The sequence below is a fragment of the Lagenorhynchus albirostris genome, chromosome 10 (assembly GCF_949774975.1).
Source record: "Lagenorhynchus albirostris chromosome 10, mLagAlb1.1, whole genome shotgun sequence".
NCBI classification, from domain to species: domain Eukaryota; kingdom Metazoa; phylum Chordata; class Mammalia; order Artiodactyla; family Delphinidae; genus Lagenorhynchus; species Lagenorhynchus albirostris.
Genome location: NC_083104.1, coordinates 42,140,602 through 42,166,210, shown reverse-complemented (window position 1 = coordinate 42,166,210; position 25,609 = coordinate 42,140,602). Strand labels below are relative to the sequence as shown.

General features: G+C 43.7%; 1 protein-coding gene across 3 annotated transcripts in view; it reads left to right on the top strand.

Moving 5' to 3' along the window:
• The window catches only part of LARS2 (leucyl-tRNA synthetase 2, mitochondrial), a 271,915-nt gene that overhangs the window by 85,182 nt on the left and 161,124 nt on the right, over positions 1–25,609 (top strand). Inside the window, exon 1 of one of the 3 annotated variants that reach the window (XM_060162178.1) lies at positions 23,088–23,204. The exons of the other annotated variants lie outside the window; for them this stretch is intronic. The gene's annotated coding sequence lies outside the window, so the exon portion shown is untranslated. Of the gene's footprint in view, positions 1–23,087; positions 23,205–25,609 lie in introns of those variants that run through there. 3 annotated transcript variants of the gene reach the window in all.

The window sequence follows — 25,609 nt, the reverse complement described above, 5'->3', positions numbered from 1 at the left end:
CTAGACCAGGAATGTAGTCATGTTAATAAAAACAGAACGTGAGTTAGATATTAACTTTCAATTTTCTAGTAGCTACATTAGAAAAAAGGGAAAGAAAATCTATTTCCAAAATATATTTTATTTAACCCAGCATATCCAAAATTATCATTTCAACATACATTCAATATAAAAATATATAAATGGGATATCTTGCGGTCTTTTTTCTCTTATGAAGTCTTCAAAATCTGGTGTGTATTTTACACTTACAGCAATATCTCAGTTTGGACCAGCCCCACGTCAAGTGTTCAATAGTCACGTGTGGCTCATGGCTGCTGCCCTGGACAGTGTGGGTCTGGAGACTTGAATCTGAATCCCTGCTCGGTTTCTTTCTAGCTCTGTGGCCCTGAGAAAATTATTTATGTGTTCTGAGCTGCTGTGTAGCCATCTGTGTAATGCCATTGATAGTCCATCTCATGGCAGTCATTCACGTAGCGTCCTATGTGTTGCTGGGTATCTAGGGTCCAAATCAGTGCTGCGGGGCTGGCTTGTACAGTGGTGTGCAGAGCTGGACCATACATGCTCACAAGAGCCAATGGTTAAATATTCAGGAATTTTGTAAACTGATGGTAAACTCTTGGTCTCTTGAAATCAGCCATGGTGGGAGAATGTTTACACCATGGAAATGAGCAAATGCTTACAAATCGGTCCCTGCCACTCCAGAGAGCTGGTTGTTAAACATTGACTTGCACGCCATGGACTTGGGTATGTTTATATGTGATTGCAGGGGTGAGTGTGGTCTGGGGGCTGCTTCCTTGGCTGTTTTTTCTCGCTGAGGCCTCATCATCTCCCTTTAGGTGCTCCTGTCTTGTGGCAGCCCCTTCCAGATTACTCTGTCCCACTATGAGAGGCAGCATTGAGGAGTGGTTAAGCCAGCAGAATCTGGAGCAGACCCTGGATCCTCCATTTACTCATTTTGTAACTGTGGACAGGTTAACTTCTCTGTGCCTTAGTTTTCCTCATCCGTAAAAATAATAGCAGCTGAGAAATAGGGTTAAATACCATCCCCGTAGGGCTTCCCTGGTGGCGCAGTGGTTGAGAGTCGGCCTGCCGATGCAGGGGACACGGGTTCGTGCCCCGGTCCGGGAGGATCCCACGTGCCGCGGAGCGGCTGGGCCCGTGAGCCATGGCCGCTGAGCCTGCGTGCCCGGAGCCTGTGCCCCGCAACGGGAGAGACCGCCGCGGCAGTGAGAGGCCCGCGTACTACAAAAAAAAAAGAAAAAAAAAAACCATCCCCGTAAAGTGATAGAACAGTGCCTGGCATACAGTATGTGCTCATGAATGTTGCCTGTTCTATGTTGATGATTCGCAGCTGATGTCTGCAGCTCCTCCTGGCCTGCAGGCTCTAACTGTCGGTCACTGTGGAACAGTCGTGAAGGGGCGGTGTTTATGGCAGGGGCATCCAGAGGACGAGCTGGTGTGATGGTGGGGTAGGTAACACCACAGTCAGGTTGGACCTGGGGTTGTCTTTCCTTCCATTTTCCTTTCATCTTCTCTTTCTCATCCTGTCATGAGAATTGACTGCCTACTGTGTGTGAATTCTGTGGGGAGGGGATGGGCACACAAAACTGAGAAAGCTGATCCCTGCCCTCAAGGAGCTTACAAAAGCTCTTTGGGGTCTTCACTAATTTTTAAGAGTATAAAGGGGTTCTGAGATGGAAAAGTTTGAGAACTGCTGGACTGCGGGTATAACGAAAAGACTACTAAATGTGGGGGCCAGAGGGGTTGGCAGGTTTGAGCTCTAGCACATATTACTGTGTTTCTAATCCCTTGACTTCTTCTGGCCTCAGTTTCTTCCTCTGTAAAATGGGAGTGGTAATGTGGATGGATACCCCAGCCACCTCCAGGGCGCTGTGAAAGTACATTTAAAGACTCTGAAGGCCTGGGGGTGGGGAGGGGTTGCTGTAGGCACAAGCTGGGCCCTTGGGGACTATGTTCTAAAGCTGACATTTTACTATCTGGGGGATCTGGCTGACCCCCCTGAAGTGAAGAGAAGCCCAGAGAGTACCCAACAGGCTATCCCAAGCCCTGTCATCTGGCTTTCTGGAATACCAGGGATTCTCTGGGGTAATTCCCACATCAATGCATGAAAAGCAAAACCGACACATTTAGGTGACTTTGGAAACATTGCTGGAAAATGCAGGCAGGGAGTTCCCTGGTGGCCTAGTGGTTAGGATTCTGGGCTTTCACTGCCTTGGCCCAGGTTTAATCCCTGTTGGGGATCTGAGATCCAGCGAGCCAAGTGGCATGGCAAAAAAAAAAGAGGCAGGGAAGGGATTTGGAGCTTGAAATTTCCAGATTTCTACCACCCTTCTTTGACTGGAATTGACAGCCTCAAGTGTGTTACCTACCAGGACCAGTCTCAAATGGAGGGCTGTTAAGACTCCAGAATAGCCCAAAGGGGACATTGCCCCACCCTACCCTGCTCCTGACCTTCTTCCATCAACCCTGGCTTCCTCCAGGATCCAGTGTTTTTTTCCTCCCCAAAAGATGCTGTCATGATTGTTCCTACCCATAAGAACCCCTAGGTTGTCTCCCACCAGAACCCCTATCTCCTACCTCATTCCCCCAGAGACCCCAGCCCTAACCTTGGCCAATGACTAGGTGGAATGAGGAGACTCCATAAGAGCTGAAGAGCTTTTCCCAAAGAAGAGCTTCAAAGGTTCCTGGGATGTTTAAATATGTCAATATTAATAGAGATGTTTTAAGTAGAAGAAAATGCCAAAATTGCAGCAGGTCAAAATGCTAAAAAACACTCCATGTCAAACTCAGCAACCAGCAGGGTAGAGAGGACAGGTTCTCCTTAGCATTGCTCTGGCCAATTAACTCCAATCCCTCTATTCCCCTCACAGAGGAGGAAGCCTTCCCAGCACCTCTCCCTTGCCCCTGCCCGTTAAGGAAGACAATTAGCATTTGAGCAGAGGTCTCCAAATGACATCCTGTCAGTTTTCTGTCTAGTTCAATACCATTTCCAACAGTGACTTTCAAAACAGAAATGATTTTTTTGTCATTTACTTACGATTTTTAATTTTTTTTTTTTTTTTTTTTTTGCGGTATGCGGGCCTGTCACTGTTGTGGCCTCTCCCATTGCGGAGCATGGGCTCCAGACGCGCAGGCCCAGCGGCCATGGCCCACGGGCGCAGCCGCTCCGCGGCACGTGGGACCCTCCCGGACCGGGGCACGAACCCGTGTCCCCTGCATCGGCAGGCAGACTCTCAACCACTGCGCCACCAGGGAAGCCCTACAATTTTTAATATTTGAAATCTGTGTTACATAGTTGTGTGATTATATTCTAAAAACAATTTAATAGGCTGTTTAACATTTTAATATAATAAACACATTTTTTTTGGTTTTATTAAGCACTTCTTCTTCTTTTTGTTTTTTTTCTTTTCCAAAATGGAAATGGTTTTTTAAGTGTACAAAAGTAATGCATCGTTTGAGAAAAAGTTTAGGGGAATTCCCTGGCTGTCCAGTGGTTAGGACTCAGCGCTTTCGCTGCTGTGGTCCAGGTTCAATCCCTGGTTGGGGAATTAAGATCTGGCAAGCCGTGCCACGCGGCCAAAAAAAAGAAAAAAGAAAAAGTTTAAAATAGGGAAAATAAAAAAAACACTCATAATCCCTTCCCCCCAACTCTAACACAAGCAATACCATCATATTGGTGCTTTTTCCTTGCAGTCTCTGTCCCTATAAATACATTTTATTTGAACGTTGTGATGCTTGTCTTGGCTTGGTTCCCCAGAAAGCAGAGTCTGAGACAAAGGTTTCTGTGCAAATATTTCACTGAGGAACATGATTTCAGGGAGGAGGAACAAGAAATGGGGAGCGAAGCTGGCAAGAATGTGTTATGGAACCGGCCACAGCTGAGTGCACCTGGGTGCTGGATCCAAGATCATCTGAGGAGTCATAGGAAGACCTTGCGTGGGTGGGGGGAGAAAGAGAGAAGCATTTTCCATTGGCTCCCAACCCCTGTCGGTCGGTCAAAGGCTTTCCCTGTGGGGTAACTCATCCACATTTCTGAGGTGCCCTTGCATGGGTGCTGAGTGGGTTTCCCCTAAGTCCCAGGCGATGGCATTGACAGAGAAGCCCCAGGGTGAGCGGCATAAGCAGGGGACACATAATGTCAGGTTGTAGCTGTGAGAAGCTGGCCGGAGTTGACCCAGAACTGGTCACCCCAGTGTGGGCAGGACTAAGAGACAGGCAGGGCCAAGCAGATCTGAAGAGGTGCCCAATACAGTCTTGGCGATGCCCACCTAATTTTATCCTTGCTTTCCCCACTGAACTTTATATATTTTCCATATCGATCAATAGTTCTCAAAAATTTTTAATTGAAATATAGTTGATTTACAATGTTTCAGGTGTACAACAAAGCGATTCAATTATACATACATATATATATTCTTTTTCAGGTTATTTTCCATTACAGGTTATTACAAGATATTGAATGTAGTTCCCTATGCTATATAGTAGGTCCTTGTTGTTCATCTATTTTATATATTGTAGTGTGTATCTTCTAATCACAAATTCCTAATTTATCCCTCCCCCACTTCCCCTTTGGCACCCGTAAGTTTGTTTTCTATGTCTGTGAGTCTGTTTGTTTTGTAAGTAAGTTCATTTATATTACATTTTAGATTCTCTATGTAAGTGGTGTCATATAGTATTTGTCTTTCTCTGTCTGACTTACTTCACTTAGTATGATAATTTCTAGGTCCATCCATGTTGCTGCAAATGGCATTATTTCATTCTTTTTTATAGTTGAGCAAGAGTCCATTGTATACATGTACCACATCCTCTTTAACCATTCAACTGTTAATGGACATTTTGGTTGCTTCCATGTCTTGGCTATTATAAATAGTGCTGCTCTGAACATTGGGGTGCATTATCTTTTGGAATTAGAGTTTTCATCTTTTCTGGATATTTGTTCAGGAATAGGATTGTTGGATCATATGGTAACTTTATTTTTTAAGGAACCTCCATACTGTTCTCCATAGTGGCTGCACCAATTTACATTCCCACCAACAGTGTAGGAGGATTCCTTTTTTCCCACATCCTCTCCAGCATTTATTATTTGTAGACTTTTTGATGATGGCCATTCTGACTGGTGTGAGGTGATACTTCACTGTAGTTTTGATTTGCATTTCTCTAATGATTAGTGATGTTGAGCATCTTTTCATGTGCCTTTTGGCCTTCTGTATGTCTTCTATGGAGAAATATCTGTTTAGGTCTTCTGCCCATTTTTTGATTGGGCTGTTTGGTTTTTTTGATATTGAACTATACGAGCTGTTTGTATATTTTGGAAATCAATCCCTGTTGGTCACATCATTTGCAAATATTTTCTCCCATTCCATAGGTTATCTTTGTTCTCATAATTTTTAATGGCTGCTTTCCAAGTAGAGGGAAAAGTTTAAATTTTATATATAATCGATTTCTATATATTGTATTATTTGCAAAACAGTGACAAGTTGGCCCACTGAGGTGACCTAAGAAGGGTCATTTTATACCTTTGTGGCATAGAGGGAGGTGTCATTCCTCAACCCAAGTGAGTGGAGGGAAGGCATTGATCTCCTTACTAAATACTTCTGTTTCTGTTTCAAATTCAAAACTTTTGGAATACATTGATGATTGGAAGTCAGGAGAAAAGAACCCTACTGACTTCAGTGTTCTCAATAAAACTCTATCCCTTTTCTTCCTTCCCAGCAGTAATACTTTTAGGACTGCTAGAGAACTCTGGATAAAGATGGGTTTAGGACTCCATTTGTCTCTTGGCACTCATCCATTCCGCAAATACTTATTGAGCACTTGCCATATGTCAGGTATGGCACCAGGCACTGGGGACCCAGAGCCCACGGACCATCTCTGTCCTCAGGGCATCAGGTGATACAGGCTTGTAAACAATCAAATGTTATGACAATGCTATGATAATAAGGGCAAGACACAGCAGGGAAAGAATAGGTCTGACATTTCATTCATTCACTGACTGTATTTGTCATTTATTGCTGGGCAATAAACTGCCCCAATACTTAGCTACCTAAAACAATAATAACTATTATCACACAGTTTTGGTGGATCAGGAATTTAGGTACAGTTTAGCTGAGTGGTTTAGGCTCAAGGTCTCTCATGATGTTGAAGTCAGGATGCCAGCCAGGGCTGCAGTCATCTGAAGGCTTGACCAGGACTCAGGGATCTGCATCCAATATGGTTCCCTCACATGGCTCTTAGCAAGAGGTTTTAGTTTCTTGCCATGTAAACCTGGACTGCTTGAGTGTCTGTGATGTGGCTGCCCCAGAGCAAGTGATCCTACAAAAGGAAGTTGAAGCCACAGTGTCTTTCATGAGCCAGCCTCAGAAATCGCACACCATCACTTCCACTATATTATATTGGTCCCACAGGACAACGCTATTCAGTACAGGAGGGGACTACCTGAAGAGTCAGCATTAGGAAGTGGGGATCATTGGGGGCCACTACCACGTTGGTTCATTGATTCATTCGATTGCCAGTTATTAAGCACCTGCCAGGAGTCTGGCACTATGCTCAGGACTGGGGATACCAACATGGCTGGCAATAATTCAGTTCAGGGACCAATTCTTTGTTTAATTTTATATCTCCAGTGCCTGGAACACAAAGTCTCGGTAAAGGCTTATTTGTCAAAAGGAAGCAAAATGAAGTGGTTAGGAGCTGGACTTATGGAGCCAGTATGCCTAGGTTCAAATCTGGCCTCCTCCTCCCCACACTGATGGTTTTCCAACAAATCATGTTGGTTTATGTTGCTTACAACCAAGAATGCTAATGATATGCTCATTAGTTTTCCCACCAATCTCCTTTTGTTGTTCAGACTCCACACAGGATCCCACATTACATTTAATTGTCATGTCTCCTTTAATCTGGGACAGTTTCTCAGTCTTGCCTTGTCTTTTATGACCTTGCCACTTCTGAAGAGTACTGAGTATGCATTTTGTAGACTGTCCCTCAATTTGGGTTTTTCTGAGATTTTCTCGTGATTAGATTGAGGTAATGCATTTTGGACAAAAGCACCAGAAGTGATATTATGAATCATATAAGGGATACGTGATATCAGCATGTCTTATTACTGGTGCTGTTGACTTTCATCACTTGGTTAAGGTGGTAGGTATCTGCACAGTTTCTATTTTTTCCTTTGTAATTAATAATTATCTTGAGCTACTTTGAAACTGTGCAAATATCTTCTTTTTTTGTTCTTTTACCCATTGATTTGGCATCCATTGATAACGCCTTTGGACAACAATTATTCCATGTTGTTTGCCTATTCCTGATTTCCTATCTCTATCATTCATTCTACATTTATTAATCGGAATTTTACTTTAAAGAAGAATTATCCCTTCTCCTTCTTATTTACTTATTCAGGTATTTATTTATAACAGTATGGACTCATGGATTTTTTCCCTATGGTTTATAAACCATTACTATGGTTATTTATCGCTCAAATTATCTCAGATTTGGCCATTGGGAACCCTCAAGCTGGCTCCTGTGTGTATAGGAGAAATTATTTTTAGTTTTAATTTTTTATTATAAAAGTTATATATGCCTGGGTGGAGGGTACATGAGACCTCTCTGTACTATTTTTGCAATTTCTTGTAAATATATAATTATTTCAAAAAGAAAGTTAAAAAAGTAATGTATGCTCATTATAAAAAATCAGGAAAGGGCTTCCCTGGTGGCGCAGTGGTTGAAAGTCCGCCTGCCGATGCAGGGGACGCGGGTTCGTGCGCCGGTCCGGGAAGATCCCACATGCCGCGGAGCGGCTGGGCCCGTGAGCCATGGCCGCTGAGCCTGCGCGTCCGGAGCCTGTGCTCCGCAACGGGAGAGGCCACAACAGTGAGAGGCCCGCGTACCGCAAAAAAAAAAAAAAAAAAAAAAAATCAGGAAATACAGAAAAGTATAAAAATTATCTCATCTCTTAGACTTAATCGCTGTCTGTATTCTGGTATGTTTCTCTCCATTCTTTCATTTTAAATGCTATCATAACACAATTGTGGCAGCTCTGAGCACTGACATTCTAGTTTTATAACGGAGAGAATGCCAGCCAGGGAGACAGGGATTACTAAAACAGTAATACCACCAGCCCAACATCCATGTGTCTGCCACATGCCCCCAGCCCTCCTGGTGCTGGACCACATCTAATCCCTCCCCCGCCAGCATATGAGGTGGGGTGCTGTGTGCAGTACCCATCAGACAGGGTACTGGAGGGTCTCAATGTATTGATTCAGGTAGAAAAGAGTATCAAGGTTAGTTAGTAGAAACAGAAGGAGTTAAAGCTAGTAAATTCCGGAGAATGTACACAGGTCAGGCTGACTTGAGAGAAGAAGAGAGAGATTAAGATGATTAGAGGGAGAGAAAAGAGGAGAAAAGCAGAAAATGTTGAATTTTTACATTCTTGCTTCCAGAAAACAGAGGGCAGCCAAGAACTCAGTGGGTGTTTAACCAAGCAGACTTAAGGTCTTGGTCAAGGATGAACTTCTCGCCTCCACTCTAGGTTGCCCTGACAACCTTCTCCTTCTGGTATTGACATAATGATGAGACAGAAGGGAAAACAGGCAAATGAAGAAAATAGTCATTAGAGGCAGAACCAGCTGTGGTCTGGCTTGCTTCATCTTGCAGGGAGGTCTGGGGAGGAGTCCAGGAGGGGCAGAGGGCTCTTGGGCTGGTGTTTCAGACAGAGGCATGAGGACTAGAGGGAGAGATGGGGTTTCCTGTACAGGGATGGACTTGAACTCATGTGCTAGAGACACCTGAAGCTCCTCTCAGAAATTTTAGTGAAGCCATTCAATTTAAATTAAATCTCACTGGTTGCATATCCTCCTCGCTTCCCTGGCTCTTCAGATTAGTCAAGGTTGCTTAGAAGGAAACTCCAGAACCCAGGTTCAGGGAATGGCAGCCACCCACTCTATCAGCAGGGCTCAGAGTCACCACATTAACCTGGGGCTTAGAGCCCTTTCTCCTTTTCCATCACCCAGAAGGGTTGGGACCATCAGAGGAGAGAGAAAGAATGGAAGAGGGTATCAACAGTAGTTATTACTCTCTTCTCTTTTCAGGTAGGGAAACTGAGGCTGAGACAGTAACTCGCCTACGGTCACAAAACTGAGAAATGTCCAGGATTCAAACCCAGGTCAGATCAAGTCAAGGTTTTGCTGGGTAATTACCTCACTCTATGATACAGAGCAGTGATTCCCAAACTCTATCGTGTGTCAGAATCTCCTGGAGGGCTTGTTAAAACACAGAAGGCTGAGCCCCACCCCAGAGTTTCTGATTTGGTAGATGTGGGACGTGGCTTGGGAATTTGTATTTCTGACAAGTTTCCAGAAGATATTGATGCTGCTGGTCCAGGAACCACACTTTGAGAACTACTGACATAAAGCAAACCATTTAAGCCTTGGACCTTGAGTATAGTCTTTGTAAAACAAGGAGTACCTTTTTCAGAGGTGCTTTAGCCATGGGGATACGAAGGTTGAGGGAGTTTTACTTTTAGCAAAGTAGCTCCTTGGATCTCTTTACATATTAGGTTCCATGTGAGAGGTTATTGGAAAGGATGTTTCTGCTATTAAACATAAAACCAAGAGTTATAAACTAGTGACCTAAAAGATGTCAAATACTGTTTGTTCCTGTTATCTCTTGGTATGGCTTAAAACAACAACAATTTTAATACATGATTTTGTGGGTCAGGAATCTGGGCAGATCTACCCCTATGGTGCCCACCAGAGTTACTCAGGGCTACTCAGCTGGGGTCCGGGCTGGTCTGGAGGGTCCAAGATGGCTTCACTCACATGGCTGGAGCCTTGTCGGGGTGGTTGGAAGGCTGTTGACTGGAATATCTACCATGGCCTCTCCAGCAGGATGGTCTCAGGGTAATTGGATTTCATGACAGCTCAGGGTCCAGAGCAAGTGTTCCAAGAGACAGAAAGCAGAAAGCACCAGTCTTTTAAGGCCCAGGCCTGGAAACCAGCACAGCGTCACTTTGCCATCTGTCATCTGTCAGCATAATCACCAGAGGTCCCTGTCCCCAGATTCAGGGGAGGGCACATACACTGCCTTCTCAGTGGGTGGAATGTTTTGTGGCTGTCTCTTTGAACTCAAGCTTCATCCACACCTGAACCTTATGTTGATGATAAGCTTCTGATCCTCAAGCCAGATGTGGTAAAGGGATGAGAGTTGGGGGTGGGGGGGATTAGTATATTTTGCATGTGGGCTAAATGTAAATAACTTGAGCAGAGGGTGGGTTGTAATAAGTTCTAGAACACCTCTATCCTGCTGGAGGAAGCCCAGTCGGCCCCATGGAGAAGTCCATGTAGAGAGAAACCTGGCCCTGCACCTTTCTCCCAACAGCCCAGCTGAGCTCCCAGCCCATAGGCAGCGCTAACTTGCCAGCCATGGGAGTGAGCCAGCTGGGAAGGTTTGGTCCTCCAGCTCCAGTCAAGCTTAGCTGATGGCGCATAGAGTGACATGACACTAAATAGGGCTGTGTGATGGTTCATGTTGTGTGTCAGTGCCCGGATGCCCGGATGTTTGGTCAAACATTATTCTGGATGTTTCTCTGAAGGTGTTTTTCAGATGAGAGTAACGTTTAAATCAGTGGACTTTGAATACATTAGATTGCCCTCCATAATGGGGGCCTCATCCAATCAGTAGAAGGTCCGAATAGAACAAAGACTGACCTCCCCTGAGCAAGAAGGAATTCTTTTTAAGATTTATTATTTATTTATTTATTTAATTTTTGGCTGTGTCGGGTCTTAGTTGCAGCACGCAGGATCTTCGCTGAGGTATGCAGGATCTTTTGTTGCAGCACGTGGGCTCTTCACTGTGGTGTGAGGGCTTCTCTCTAGTTGTGGTGTGAGGGTTTTTTCTCTTCTCTAGTTGTGGCGCACAGGGTCCAGGGCGCGTGGGCTCTGTAATTTGCGGCACACGGGCTCTAGTTGAGGCGTGCGAGCTCAGTAGTTGTGGCACGTAGGCTTAGTTGCCCCACGGCACGTGGGATCTTAGTTCCCTGACCAGAGATTGAACCCGCATCCCCTGCCTTGTAAGGTGGATTCTTTACCACTGGACCACCGGGGAAATCCATGAGAAGGAATTCTGCAGCAGATCTTGAGGTCTTTGACTCTAACTGCAACTCTGCCATCTATGGAATACTAGTTTTTGATGAATGTTAGTAAGTCCTCAGCTATTAAAAAAAATGTTTCCATGGTCAATTATGTTTGGGAAAACTATTCATCAAACAATGCTTAAAAGGTCTCTGTGTTGCAGAACTTCTAATTTGGCCATGGATCAGTTTCCGTATAGCACATCTGGAGCCTTGGAAAGGGCTGATCTGGGGTTATTGCGAGCTTCCTGACAGTGAATCTTTATTCTGATTTGTAAGTGGGTCACCCTGGTCGGCTTCCACTCTTTTAGAGGGTCTCATTTTTAGGAGAAAAGGGGTCTCCTTCTTGGGTAAAAGGAAAGCGATGCATCGCTTTGTTCTCTTCCATCAGAGCAGCACTGTGGGTCCATGCGTGAAGACTTTCCAGCCTGAGAGCTGCTGCTCCATCAGAGCCCTCCCCCAGCTCCTGAGGCTTCCCCTTTCTGCGAGGGAGTTTGGACCAGTCTATCAGATATTCTAGAGCAGAACCAATGAATTATTTATGTGCTTTCTGCTGGCAAAGATGCTAATGAGATGCTACTGCATACATTAGTGTAATACCTGGAGATTCTTTTTGCTCAGGACCACTGTTTCTGCCGCCTATTGGCTGTGGTGGTGGGTAGGGTATGGGGTGGCAAAGAAGCCAAGGAACTGAAGACTTGCCAGCCAGCAATTCATGACTAGGGAGGACAGAGGCCTATCCATCTTCCTAGGTCCCATGTTGGGGACTAGAAGAATGAACATCCCGAAGCTGTTTTCCACTCACACAAGCAGGACAGAGCTCAAATCACCTCCTCCAGGATGCCTTTCCTGACTTATCCCTACCCACTGTGCCCTCTCCTTCCTCTCCAGGCTGAGAGATGTGTCCCTCCTCTGTGTGCTGCAGTCCCTGTGCTGACCAGCATCATAGATGATGGCAGGGCTCTATTGTCTGTGTCCACCATTACACCCTGAGCTCCTGAGAGCGTGTGTTCAGTGCCTTTCTTCTCTTCCTCTCCAGGACCGAAGGTGGCGCTCAGTACATACAGGATGTTCAGATGTTGTTTGATGAGTTGAATTGAATTGTTCATACGTGATTAGTTCAATTCAGAAGGAAATATGGTTATTTTGATAGGGATTGGTCTTTGCCTTTGGAGCTGCTGAGCAAATTTAATGTGTAAACAAGACTCAGGTGGAGAGATGTTAAACACTCAAAAAAATATCTTTTCCAAGTACTTTGGCAGCTTCCATTTGATGAACAGTTGGTTGATTTCAAATGATTTAGTTGTATTTATTCAAGTAAGTTCAATAGGACCAATCTCTATTTGGCAAAATTCTGTTAACTCTTACTGTCTTTTACTGTATGGCCTTAGCAGTAATTCATTTTCATTTCATCTCCCTTCCTTCCTTCCTTCTTTCCTTCCTTCCTTCCCACTCATTCAGATGAGAGTTTGCTCCCCAAATTAAGAGAATAAGTATTAGGAAGTAAATCTGTGGTCATGTATCTTGTCTGGTTTCTGCATTGCTTTCATGTTTCAATTGACACTGTCACACCAAAGCTATTGGTTAGCTCTTTACCGCTTACAGTGCAGTGCATGGACTGGCAGTATCAGCATCTCCTGGGAGCCTGCTAGAAATGCAGAACCTCAGGCACACCCCAGACTTTCTGATCCTTGGGTGATTCATATGCATGTACATGTTTGAGAACAGAGGTTTAACTAATCTGGACAATGTCCCTGTTTCATACCTTGGAGATGATGTGGGGACTGAACCAAGAGAAGAGGATTGAATATATACCTCTTTGCAATTTATCAGCACTAAGTGGCCTACACCTTTATGGGATCTACACACTGGAAAGGTTTCCCTACCTGTCCCACGCACACCTCCTGTAAGAAGCAGCACCGCCGCCCCTAAGGGGCTGCCATTAACCACTTTATATGTGTTCTCTCTCTCAATCCTTACAACAAATCTATGAGGTAGGCACCACCTCTGTCTCTTTACAGATGAAGAGCCTAAAGACTAGAGAGGAGAAACAGCTTGCTTGCCGCCACCCAGCTTGGCACAGTACCTGGCCTGTAACAAGGGTTCTGTAATTGAAGGCTTTCAGCATCCTCCTTCTCTTTTTGGGGACAGGGTGTCCAGATTTAAATGGCTGCAGAATAGTTCAGTTGACTCATAAACTGCACTGAGGTGTCATCTTCTGTTTTCAACCCTTTGCAGACTCTAGAATGGTATTTGCTACCCTGGGCCAAGAGCCAGGGATAGTATCTTATTGCCTGCCCCATCCCAAGGCTCCCACTTGTTCTTCCATGTACTTCTCCTCAATCTCCTCCTCCTTCTCTCCTTCCTCCAACTTCTCCTCTTTCTCTTTCTTGTCTTCCTCTTCTTCTTCCTTTCCTTTTTTTTTAAGATTTTTTTAAATTGAAGTATAGTTGATTTACAATGTATTAATTTCTGCTGTACAGCAAAGTGATTCAGTTATACATATATATACATTATTTTTTGTATTCTTTTTCATTATGGTTTATCTCAGGATATTGAATATAGTTCCCTGTGCTGTACAGTAGGACCTTGTTGTTTATCCATTTTATATGTAATAGTTTGCATTTGCTAACCCCAAACTCCCACTCCATCCCGCCCCCACCCCTCTCCCCCTTGGCAACCACAAATCTGTTCTCTATGTCTGTGAGTCTGTTTCTGTTTCATAGATAGATGTTTCCCTTTTTTCTCTTCTTTCTCCTCCCGTGGTCAAGCACTTGAACTCAGTGCAGCTCCTCTTTCTTCCATCCCCCTCCTTCCCTCCTTTCGCTCTGGGCTCCAGGTAGAGAATTCAGATGATGATGATGATGGTGACAATGATGACGATGATGATTTTATCGTTGTTATTGTTTGGCCATGCAGGATTTTCGGTCCCTTTTCCCCCTTTATTCTTTTCATCTTCTACCCTGGTGGGAAGGAGGTCATTCAGCATAAGAACATGAACTGCTATGAAAAGCAACCAACATTAGGAAGAGAAAGCCTGGTTTGTCTTAAAGATCTGGAAACTCTGTGGGTGAGGAGGAGGGACATGATGGGTAATAAGGACCGCAGGGAGTGAGGAGGGAGAGAAAAGAGAAGACACTAGAAAGAAGGAACTCCAGGGTGCTCCTCAGACACAGTCTGGTTGTTCTGCAAGGGGATGAGTAGGAAAAGCAGACTATTTGGCGCCATCCTCTCTACTTGGAGTGTGTTCATCACCAGCCACTGGGAAGCCACTGTCAGGTTAAGGGTATGCCGGCAAGTCCTTCCAGCCACGTAATGATGTAATTACAGGGCCGTTACATCATTGTTACTGCTAGTACCAGCCCACCACTTCCTACACTCCCTCTGCATGCCTGGCACTTTTTAAATTCTTTCCATACACGACTCCTACATGTCACAGATTGGGCAGGGTAGGAAACTGAGGCCTGTGCTTTCTCTATTTATCTGCTGTACAGTTTGGACTGTAACACAGTAAACTAGATCGTTGGGACTGACACACAACTTGCTGTCCTCTGTGTACAAGACTATGCTGCTGATAAAGGATCAGAGGAGTGTGATCCTTGACTTAATTAATTTATTGTCTACTTGGGAAGAGAAGACATATACACATAAATTCAAGGGCTAATTACCTCTACAAGAATACAAGAGATGCCAGAGATGGTCTGACTAAACACCAAATTAATGGCAGGGATATAGGACCTATAAGATCTTACTAACATTTATTTATTAAAATTGCAGATATCACCAAAAGATGGACAAGATACATTTTATACATTTGCAAATAAATATAAGTAACCCATAACCCACTCTTAGACTAAAAATAACAAATTCTGAATATCTTCAGGTCAGATGTAACTCAGTACTGTTTTATACATTCAGTATTTCTTCAAATAAGATTATCTTTTTCTAGAAGTAATCACAAAGCCTAAGGAGATTTGCAGCAGTGGAAAGGATTTTTTTCTCCCCTGTAATGAACAGATCAAAAGCTTAATCCCAAGGTCTGTCTCTGTGTCCAAGGATAATTGTGGTGTGAGTCACTCCAAGTGGGTTTTTTCCTACACACTCAAGAACCGCAAGGCATGGCAGCAGGGTGGGGGAGACATAAAATTTTAAAAGTCAACAAAAGAGGTCACTTTCAGCAAACTTTGTATCCTGGAAGGGATGCCAAAAACGGGTACTTTTTTATATCAGGCACCTAGGAAAATATGTACTGATTTTGCTCCAGGCCACTCAAGGCCAAGACTGCTCTTCAGAAAGGCATCTACTCCCATTTTCTTGGTTCCTGATCTCTTGGACACTGGCTTTGCAAAGATCATTATGAGTCTTTTGACCCACCAGTGCTAGGCTTAACTTTCAGGTCAGCAAGAACTATTAAAGAAAAAATTATCCATGACACTAGTTAAAATAGTGAGGCAGACTTTATTCAGGGAGACTTTTACTATAGGTGTAGGGACTACTGCAATGGGGTTTTGCAGTAGGGGAGAAAGATTAGGCTTAGCTCTGAATATAACAAAGAAAAGTGGGAATTTATAGCCAAGGAGCAGAGTGAGGGTCAGTGGATAGAAAATTACCAATAGGAAACATCAAGGGTAAGGGGAGAGTCTGGCTAAGCCAACCTAACAGGATGCTTGCTGAAGGCAGGCCAGGGTGATCAGGCATCACTTGGGGGTTGGTGGAGGAAGAGGAACCCTGGGCAGGGGGAGCCTGGCTAAACTGACTTAGCAGGATTCTTGCTATGATTGGGCCATGCAAAGATAGACACAGAAGTGCCAAAGTTGAGGCCTAGTTGGGAAGAAGATTCTGAGACAGCTGGCTTCAGGTAGGGCTTGATCTGGCAGATCCTTCTGTAGCACCAGGACCCAATTCCTCTCTTAGCGTCCTGCCTTCATTCTTAGCAGACTCATCCATCTCGTTCTGGGATGGCTGCTGCAATTACTGAGATTTTTCTTTCCACACAGCAGCAAAAAGAATCTGGGTTCTAGTGTTCCCAGCAGAAGTCCTATGCTTTCGTCTGGTTAGTCCAGCTTAGATAATGTGCCTGCCTCAACCGTCTTTGTGGTCAGGGGATGGAATAACTGGACTGGATTAAGCCAGACCTCAGACCTGGGGTATGAGGGGTGGAGTCAAGTTCACAAGACTAAATGGCTCAGAGTTCGGGTGAGGGTTGGCTTTTTAAAGGGAAGTCCAGAAGCATTGATCGGAAAAGGGGAAGGAGTAGGTAAGGGGAAAATCATAGATGATAAGCCTATCTACACCTTCAGTGGCTTGATTATCACAGTTGGGGCATTTTTATTGAAAAACAGGCCATACAGTAGCAAGAATCTTGGGGTTGGCCTTCATAATGGAAGACTTCAAGTTGTTCCCAGAAGATCTGAATCAATGTCTGAAATGTGACAGCTCAGATAAGAATTTACATGGCTGCCTCAGGACTTATTTTTTTGAAAGGTCGCAAAAGCATGGAAATAAATGTCAAGTTGGAATTATTTATTACTCTTGTACCTCGAGGTCATTTCTAGTGAGTTTGCTTTACCTAGTGAGGTAAGCAGGGAAAAAGCTTGTTTTTACACTAAGGGAAGAAATGAATGAAGAAATGGAGACTCCTATTCCTGGAAATTCCTGACACACAGGCTTTTGTGTTAATCAAAGAGAGTGCAGAGCAAGGTGCAAGAGGTAAGGAAAATGAACAAAGGGTAGAGAAGTAAAGTTTCAGTGATTCAAATAAAACTCAAAGCTGTTAAGGGAGTCCGCAAAGAACTCAGGAAATTGGTCGTTACAATTTTTAAAATAGTACTTGAATGAATCCGGAATGTCTAAACCTTGGTAGGGTCCAACAGAGTAGGTGGGGCAAGACGAGGTGGGAAGGGGGTGAGGAGGTGGCGTGGGAGGGACCAGAAAGAGACCAACTGATAAGGTGGTTGGGAAGAGAAGAAACAGTGAGAGAGGGAGGGGTTGGGGGGGGAGAAGAGGAAGCAGCAGGGAGAGGAGGAGGAGGATGAAGAAGGATAAGGAGAAGAAGAAGAAGAAGAGAAACTTGGAGGATCAGACACCATAATATGAAAGGCACACAGGTGGGAGGAAAGGCAGGGGCACCCAGGCAGAGAGAACTAGAGAAGCAATTTGAAGATGAGAGTCTCCCTGAGGTCAGAGAAGCGTGTTTTCTTCATCCTTGTCCACCCATTTCCTGATGCAGGGCCTGGCTCTTATGCTCTTATAGTGAAAACCAAGGCAGAAGAAGCACGCAGAGAAGGATGCCGGGAAGCTGGAGGGGGAGACACAGGGATGGGAGGTATGCAGTAGTTCAGGCTAAAGATCGAATGCCGGCTCTTAAAGGAGTAAACATGAGTAAATACGTTGGAAGGAAAGTAAAATTTTCAAGTCTCCACGCTATAGAAGCCTCTTACAATATGGGGGGAAAAGGTAGTATAATTTCTGAAACAAGATTGAGCCTAGAGTTTAAAAAAACAAGTCTTTTTCATTTTTTAATCACAAAAGTAATACATGTCTGTTGTTAAAAACTTCAGTGTTTTAATACAGAGAGTAAAATGTGAAAGTCCACCTCTGGGAGCTGGGCATCCTGCCCCCTCTCACTTTTTCAGGCTTCCCTCTTTCAGTCATTCCTTCCATGTCCGACACCGATTCCTCCTTTGACTTTACCATCTCCACCGCCTTACAAACATGTTCATGCATTTCCTATTCCTTTTAAAAAATGCACCAAGAAGGGCTCAGCCTTCACTTCTGTGGCATGTCTGCCCCATATACAAATCGTGAATTAAATCAGGAGGGACATTCTACAAAATACCTGACTGGAACTCTTCGGAAGTGTCAAGGTCATGCAAATAAAGATGGAGGAGCTGTCCTAGATTGGAGGAGACAAAGAAGAATTGTATCTCAATGCAGGGTATACCCTGGACTGGATCCTAGACTGGGTATTAGAAGGAAACTCTCCTGATGTGATAAAGAGTGCATTAGTTATCTGTTGCTGAGAAAAATTATCCCAAAGCGTAGCAGCTTAAAACTACAAACATGTTCTATCTCATGCAGCTTCTGAGAATGACTTAGCTGGGGTTCCTCCTCAGGGTCTCTCCTGCTGTTTCAGTGAAGTTGTTGCCTGGGGCTGCAGTCTTAGAAGAGCTGGCCGGACTGGAGGAACTGTTTCCAAGCCCACTGACCTGGCTGCTGGCAGATGACCTCAGTTCCTCACCATGTAGCTCTCTGTTTTTATTTTGGCCGTGCCACTCCACACAGCATGCTGGATCTTAGTTCCCCGACCAGGGATCGAACCCATGCCCCCTACAGTGGAAGCATGGAGTCTTAACCACTGGACCACCACGGAAGTCCCTAGCTCTCTTTATAGCCTTGCTCATGACATACTCCCTCATACCCCATCACCTGAGTGAGTGATGCAACAAACATACACACCAAGATGGGAGCTGCAGTGCCTTTTACAACCTAATGTGGAAAGTTTAGGTACATAGAGTTAATTCTGCTGTATTCTATTGGTCACACTAACCCAACCCAGTATAACATGGGAGGGGATACACCTGGGTGTGAAGACCAGGAGGTGGGGTTATCAGTGGTACTGGTGGTATCTTGGAGGTGGGATACCACAAAGAGTATTTACCAAAAACTTAAAGCAAGCATCATACGTTAAGGTAGAGCATTAGAAGCAACCCCAATCCAAGTGAGGGACCAAGGGAGTAAGACAAGGATGTCCACTATCACGGCTATTCACAGTGCTTACTCAAGTGTGAAAGAAGGCTCTCCTTCTCTTTAAGGATTATCTGTGGTATCTGGCATGTTTGACCCTGACCTGTTCTTCAAGTTGAGTCCTGGCCAAAGGAGACAAATAATGTTTGGGTGAGACTCTGGAGAGCTAGGCTCCTTTGACGAGACGGTGCCATGTAAAGAACCTTTCTGAAGAATTAGAATGTTAATAACATACAATGCCCTATAAAGATGAAATCAAACAAATGGTGATGGGCATCACTCTATTTAATAAAAAGTCTTCTTAATCTTTTCTGTATACAAAGTCATAGAAGCTGAATAGTATACAAATTACCACACACTCGGTGGCTTAAAACAAAACACACTTATTTCCTTATAGTTCTGGATGTCAGAAATCCAAAATCAGTTTTACTGGGCCAAAATCAAGGTGTCAATAGAAGTCCACTCCCTTCTGGGAGGTTCTAGGAAAGGATCTGTTTTCTTTCCTTTTTTTAAACTGTGGTAAAATAATCATAAAATTTACCATCTCGGGACTTCCCTGGTGGCGCAGTGGATAAGAATCTGCCTGCCAATGCAGGGGACACGGGTTCGATCCCTGGTCCGGGAAGATCCCACATGCTGCGGAGCAGCTAATCCCGTGCACCACAACAACTGAGCCTGTGCTCTAGAGCCTGCGAGCCACAACTACTGAGCCCATGTGCCACAACTACTGAAGCCCGCATGCTTAGAGCCCGCGCTCCACAATAAGAGAAGCCAGCACAAGGAGAAGCCCATGCACCGCAACCAAGAGTAGCCCCCACTCGCCACAACTAGAGAAAGCCTGTGCACAGCAACGAAAACCCAACACAGCCAAAAATAAATAAATAAATAAATTTTAAAATTACCATCTCAACCATTTTTAAATGTACAGTTCAGTGGCATTACATACATCCACATGGCTGTGCATTCACCATCATTCATCTCTGGACCTTTTCATCTTCCCAGACTGAAACTTTGTACATGTTAAACAATGACTCCCCATCCCCCCTCCTCCTAGCCCCTGAGCAACCACAATTCTACTTTCTGTCTCTATGACTTTGGCTACTCTAGGTACCTCATACAAGAGGAATCATGTAATACTTGTCCTTTTGTGACTGTTTCACTTAGCATGTCTTCAAGGTTTGTCCATGTTGTAGCATGTGTCAGAATTTCCCTCCTTTTAAGGCTGAATAATATTCCACTGTATTTATGTACCATGTTTTGTTTATCCAGTCATCCCTTGATGGACACTTGGGTTGCTTCCACCTTTTGATTATTGTGAACAATGCCTCTATGACATGGGCGTGCAAGTATCTCTTTAAGATCCTGTTTTCAGTTTTTTTGGGTATCTACCCAGAAATGGAATTGCTGGATCATATGGGGAAATCTATATTCTTGTCTTTTTCATCTTCTAGAGCTGCATTCCTTGCTTTCCTTTGCACATTGTCCTTCCTTCATCTTCTAAACCATCAGCACAGCATCTTGTCCAGTGGTCACATTGCCTCTTCTTCTGTCTCAAATTTCCCTCTGCCTCTCTCTGTCATTGCATTTAGGACCTACCAGGATAACCCAGGATAATCTCATCTCAAGATTTTTAATTTAATCATGTTGCAAAGTATCTTTTGCCATATAAAATAATATTCACAGGTTCTAGGGATTAGGACCTAGGTATCTTTGGGGACCATTATTCAGCCTACCACACAAGCTAATAGAAAAAGCAAAAGTAACATAGAAAACTATCATGAAGAGAAAGAAAGCCCCATAGAACCCCACTGTCCCTAGAGATCATCACAGGAAATAAATAGTATGAGACATATTTTTCTAGATTTCTTTTCATGCATATACTAACACATGTATTTCATTTATTTCCTTTCCTTTTTAAAAAATCAAAAATGGGCAACATTTTACACAGCCCAGCAACTTGTCTCTTTCATTTAATAATGTATCTCTGTAGCAAGCTCTTTAAGAGTGAAAGAAATTTACTTTCATGTTATGTCTTCTTTGATGTAAAAATAGCAACTTTCCAGTAAAGCAAGTGAACTTTTAGAAAAATTCTATTTGAAATAATCTCCTAGAAATGTCAATGTTAACTTTAATTCATAAGAGGAAAGAGGTATTTTGAATCAAAATAAGGGTAGAGGCTACTTAGAATTTAGTGTTTTGGGTAAATTAGAGAAAGGGCACCCTAGTTATATGTGCATACAGCATGAAGTCCTTGAAGATTGAATTACCTTGTGTGGTATGTTGGTATGAGAGTGAGTGCTTCCATGGTGTCAATTTAAATTAAGCATCTGGTTTCAGGGGTGGAGAGATCAGGAGACCTGGATGGGAATCCTGACTCTGCCATCAACTAGCTGTGTGACCTCAGGCAAGCTGTAGCCAATCTCTGGGCCTCAGTGTCCTCATCTTCGAAATGAGAGAATTGGCCTGGAAGTTGTCTCAACTAATGATCTTTCATTCTGCACTTTGGGAAGGGCACTATTTTAGCAGGTTAGAGACCCAGTTTTGAATACCAAATCTTTTACAGTCAGCCCTCTGTATCCGCGGGTTCTACATCAGTGGATTCAATCAACCACAGATGGGAAATATTCCCCCCCCAAATTCTAGAAAGTTCCAAAAAGCAAAACTTGAATTTCCTGTACACTGGCAACTATTTACATAGCATTTACATTGTAATAGGTATTATAACCTAGAGATGGTTTAAAGTGTACAAGAGGATATGCATAGGTTATATGCAAATATTACACCATTTTAAGAAGGGACTTGAACATCCTTGGATTTTGATATCCTCGAGGGGTCCTGGACCCAGGACAGGATCTGGGATCCTGGTATCCCCCTGAGATACCTTGGGATGACTGTACTAATTTGCTGTGATCTTGAGCTAGACAGCTCTATTGGGCCTCAGTTTATTCATCTGTAAAATGAGCCGGCTGGACTATTCTCAAGATCCTTTCTAACTCTCACATTCTAAGACAGTGAGTCTCAAACTTCAGTGTGCCTAAGAATTCCCTAGAGGTTTGTTAAAATGCAGAGTCCAATTCAGCAGGACTGGGGTGGGGCCTGAGATTCTATATTTCTAGCACATTGCCAAGTGAGGCTGATGCTGGTCTGAAGTGTACACTGAATAACAAAGTACTTGGATTTCGAACTGTCAGGAAACTTTGTTAAAGACTTGGAAGTTGGTGAGAGATTAGTGTGTGGGTGGAGTACTGGTCTGGGGATTATCTGGGTGCTGTGGGGTATGCACATTTGCTTGTCTTCTATTGTCCAGCTCTGCAAAAGCTAAGATACAGACTATAGATGTAGAATACAGAATAATGGGATGAACTTTGTTTGATAGAGGCACAAGTGATTTCACCCCTGTAGAAAAAGATAGCTCTCAAACATTACTTTTTCTAGTCCTACAAGATATCAACCAGTTTTGCACAAGTAGCAAATTTGTTTCAGTATTCCTGATTGCCCATATATATGTGTTCTTCTAAATCTCCTTTAAACAGGTTTTACGTTTTTGAAAATTATACTTTAACACCACTGTTCCTTTGCAATTCATTCATTGATTCATTCATTTATTTATTTATAGCAAGAAAGACTTGCCAGGGATGGGGAGGTTACAGGGTGGAATACATAAACTCTAATAGGAAAGTGGGTGGTCAGGCATCATGTTTTCCTGACTCCCAGCCCAAGTATCAGGTGAGGAAAGCACACTTTACCTCCAACTTTGGCCAGGTAATTCCCCTCCCACAGCTAGACCACGGATATGGTGGAAGATGCCTTAACCATCATGTGGTCCATTAAGGATCAAGAGGTTGAGAGAGGAGGAGGAGGCTGTAACTACGATGTACTTCGAACTGTGGCCTCGGGATTCCTCCAGTGGTCTTTACACCACGTGCCGCCTAGGGACACTAAACTGATGAATTTCACACGCCTGCTACAATTGTGAAGAATTTTATCCTCGGATATCCAGAGTTTTGCAGCCGCTAGACGCAGGGTGGACGTCTGGGCCCAAGGGCGGGGCTTGGGGCCAGGGGGCGGTGCCAGTGACCGAAGAGCGGAACCCGCGACAGCCACCCAGCGGCCCCGGCCTCAAGGAATGCCGGGAGTCAGGACCAGGCCGCGCTCTTACTCTTTCGGCTCCGCCCCCGCCTGTCTGTGTCTGCAGTGGCCGCCATCGATAAAGTTGTTGTTCTGCCAACATGGCGGCGCCCGTGGTGACTGGCCGGGCCGTGTTCGCCTAAGGTGGGAACCGAGGCGTAAGGAGCCGCAGGCCAGAGCCTGTGAGCAGGTAAACCCCTGACCCGGGCTCATAGGGGCAAGATACGAGGCCTGATCTCCCCTTTACCCGGATTGGTAGATTTCGACTTGCCGGGAGCCGAAGGGAAAGTGCGGGCTGGGTTTGGTGGTCTCGGAGCTGTGCAGTTTCCCAGCTGGAAAAGTTTCTGAGATTCAGATCTTCAGATTCTTTGAGCCACTGACTCTGTTGACAGCTCTGGACCCTTTCCCAGAAAAACGCATATGTACGTATAGTTTTGTACTCAATTCCCTCTCTCCACCGCTCTACTACCCCGGCTGGTCCCTGGATCTTTGCTCCCGGGGCTGAGGCTTTAGACTCGAAGGACATCCATTGGCCCACATCCTCTCTGTGACCCACAGATCATTGTCACAGCATGTTAGGGCTCTAAGGTCATCAGAGAGCATCTGGATTTACCCCTTTATCTTAAGGAGAAGCTGATTTTCTAGGCAGGAAGTAATTTTCCTAAGGTCACAGAGAATTAGTTGGGGTTTTTTGTTGTTTTTGCACATAGCTCCTTTAAGATTAATTTCCCAGGTACATTCTCGGACACTTTCTTTTGGGCGCACACTAATGCCCTCGTGTGCTTCTCTGTGTTCTGTTTCTTTGCCCGTTTTTTCCTACTCTGCTGGGTTTCTCTGTCCGTATATGATTGTCATTTTGGGTCCAGTTCTCAGGCCCCTCCCTCTATGGTCACAGGCCGCTACCCCCACCATTCTCAAAAAACTTAACCTTAAGCCCTAAGTGAGGTTGAGATCAGGGCTGACTCTTAAAGAGGAGTGGAGTAATGGGGATTGATACTTTGGAAGGATGTGGAAGATGAGACAAGATTCCAAACATCTAGGCAAGGAACTGGATGTGACAAAGCTAAGGAAGAAAAGGGCCAAGTTGATCATAGCACGAGATATGAATCACACCTTTCACATTCATGGTAGGGGCATGGTCCTCTAATAAAATGGCTGCTCCTTATCAGGAAGAGGCAATGTCCATCAGGGCTTTGGTGGTGGAGTGTCCCAGAGCAGGGCCTGGGATGTAATGAAAGGGAACTGGACTGAGCTCCAGGGCTGCAGTAAATCATAGCCCTGAGTGCACTTATGGCTGAGTTCCCCTAACATAAAGGGTGTGGACTTTTCTTAAAGGGTCTTGACACATATATTACCAGATTGCTCCCCAGGGAGTTGGAATCAGTTTGCATTTCACCAGGAGTGTATAAAAGTGCACATTTCTTTTTATAACAGGTTTTTACCAATCTGATAAGCAAAATATTTCCTTGTTGTTTTAATTTGCATTTCTTTGATTAGTTGTAAAGTCATTCTTTTTCAGGTATTTGTTAGCCAATTTGTATTTCCTCTTTTCTCTGTCTCCAATTTTTAAAATTAGGTTGTTACTCTTTCTCTTCTCATATGTGAACGCTTTATAGAGAAGGGTAATCTTTTGTTGTAGTTTTGGCAGTTTTCTCTCAGCTTGTTGTTTGCTTTCTAATTTTGTTCGTGGTGGTTTTGATATGCAGGTATTTTACATTTTTTAGAGAGTTTTATTAATATTTTCCTTTATGAAATCTTCCATTGCTTTTATGCTTAGGACAGAACATCCTGCACCTTTTACAAAATTAGTACATACTCATCTATATTTTTTCTTGTTTTATGGTATTTTTAAAAATTCTTTAATCTATGTGGGATTTACTCTGCTTTTTGGTTTGAGGTGGGGCTCTAATTTGAATCGGTCCCCCATTCATTGAATAGTCTATCACTTTCTAATCTATTTGTGCTTTTTGCTTTATGAACTTTAAGTTCTTTAAAATACCCAGATCCATTTCAGAATTCTCTAGTCTATACCATTGGTTTATGTACAGGAAAGGTTATTAGTGAGCCAGGTATTATGTAAACATTTTTAGAAAGCTTATTGTTATGTAGACAGGGAATGTTGTTATACGTTTTTTATAATTTGGTGCATAGTATAAGAAAGTTATAGAGACAGGATTAGAATTTTAAGTGAAATTAAGATTCCTTCCTTCATATTGCTCATATTGGTGATCTGTCTGCACTCTTTGGTATTTCTTTTTTCACAATGGCTAACCAGCATCGAAACAAAAATTTTGAGAGGATCAAGAATTAATGCCAGCTTAGAAATAGAGACACAGATGTAGAGAACAAACGTATGGACACCAAGGGGGGAAAGCGGGGGGTGGGGGGAGGTGATGAACTGGGAGATTGGGATTGACATATATACACTAATATGTATAAAATAGATAACTAATAAGAACCTGCGGTATAAAAAATAATAATAAATAAAATAAAATTCAAATCAAATCAAAACAAAACAAAAAAGAATTAATGCCAGCTCAGAGTGCCAGTTTCTTCCTTAATTTCTCTCTGGTTTTGAAAGGTCTGTTTCTGTCT